Source organism: Hermetia illucens, chromosome 2, assembly GCF_905115235.1.
Source record: "Hermetia illucens chromosome 2, iHerIll2.2.curated.20191125, whole genome shotgun sequence".
NCBI classification, from domain to species: domain Eukaryota; kingdom Metazoa; phylum Arthropoda; class Insecta; order Diptera; family Stratiomyidae; genus Hermetia; species Hermetia illucens.
This window is the reverse complement of record NC_051850.1, coordinates 9909080-9910754: the sequence shown is the minus strand read 5'-3', so window position 1 is coordinate 9910754 and position 1675 is coordinate 9909080.

Below are 1675 nucleotides of genomic sequence, written 5' to 3'. Positions count from 1 at the left end.
GCCAATGACTGAAAATCACAGATAGTGAAATTGCAATTTATAATTTCCAAGAAAACTTGATTATCGTTTTGATAAAGGTCTTAAGATTAATGAAATGAACTATGCCATTTTTTTATTATATCATATTATGCAAAAGTAGCAACAGGTAAGGCGAGAGTTTTCAAGTTCACTTTTGAATTTCCAAGAATTAATTTTAATCGAAAGTTGATAATTAGCTTTATATGTTTTAATATGATAAGAGGGTTTGCCGGCCGGTTTCCGTATATTAGACAAAGTTAGAATTTCTATCGATATCATTGAGGTTTACACATCATCATATTTTTTACGGCAACGTGCCTTTCTGTCAGACAACATATGGTTTGTTGCAAATGTAACTTTTACAGAAAGCTGTAACTTACTTCGGTGGAAACCTGTCATCCACTGGAACTACTATGTATGCACCTAAGTGAAGAAAAGTGCATCAACTATACTTATGCATATATATTATCGACCTAACTGCATTGTCCTGCCCTCTAGGACATTGCAGAAATAGACACTGTGTGCCTGCTTCGCCCCATGTAATAGAACCTAGTCAACACCATTTTCCACTTTGTAGAAAACTAAGATTTCCAGTCATCAACAGAATCGATCACTTTTTATTTTAGAATATCTTGCATGTATCGATTTCAAACAGTTTTTTCAAGGGCTACGGGCGCTCAAGGACAAATGGTTGATGTCTTGGTGGGGGTACTGCATATCGTGCACAAGGAAAATATTGATGCTTCAAAAAGAATGAAAATATTGATGTTTCTAAAAAAACGTAAAAACTCTTAGAACAAGTCGGGGAACGTTTTAAGTATAAAAGGTTTTGGGTGATTCTTCTATAAGAATATTTGAGTTGACATTTGTCCCATATTTACCTCAGTTATAATGTTTATGCATTTAGTTTGCCAGACTATTCACTTTATGTAGTATGATACTGATTGCAATAAGTTTTCATAAAAAAGACAATTTTGATCTATTAGAACTTTGCAGCAATAGTGCTATTTCCACCAAAATCGGAAGTACCGCAGCTCCATGCAGCTGAATGTTTTTAGGATAAGGTCTGCCTTAGTAAAGAACTCCGGATATCCAGATTTTGCCCTGAGCTTCATAAATTCGATATCCCTAAAAGCTGTCTGGCGTCCTGGCCTACGCGATTGTTCCATCTCAGGCAGAGTTTGCCTCGTCTTCTTTCTCTACCATACATATTGCCCTTATAGACTTTTCGAGCTTGATCTTCTTCACCCATACGGATTAGGTGGCCCGCCCATCGCAACTTGTTGAGCCGGATTTTAAAGGCGATGAAATGATGGTGCAACTAATGTCCATATTCCAACAGTTTTTCCATCGCTTGCCGCACAGAGAAAATCTGATCTGTTGCTGATTTGCCTGGAGTGAAGCCTCTTTGGTATGGGCCAATGATGTTCTGGGCGTATGGAGCTATCCGGCCTAGCAAGGTAGCGGAGAATATCTTATAGATGGTACTCAGCAACGTGATACCTCTATAATTGCTGCACTGTGTGATATCTCCCACTTTATGTATGAGACAAATAATGCCTCTTTGCCGGTCGTCCGGCATTGTTTCGCTCTCCCACACCTTTAGCACAACTTGATGAACCACTTGGTTTAATTCGTCGCCTCCATTTTTAACCAA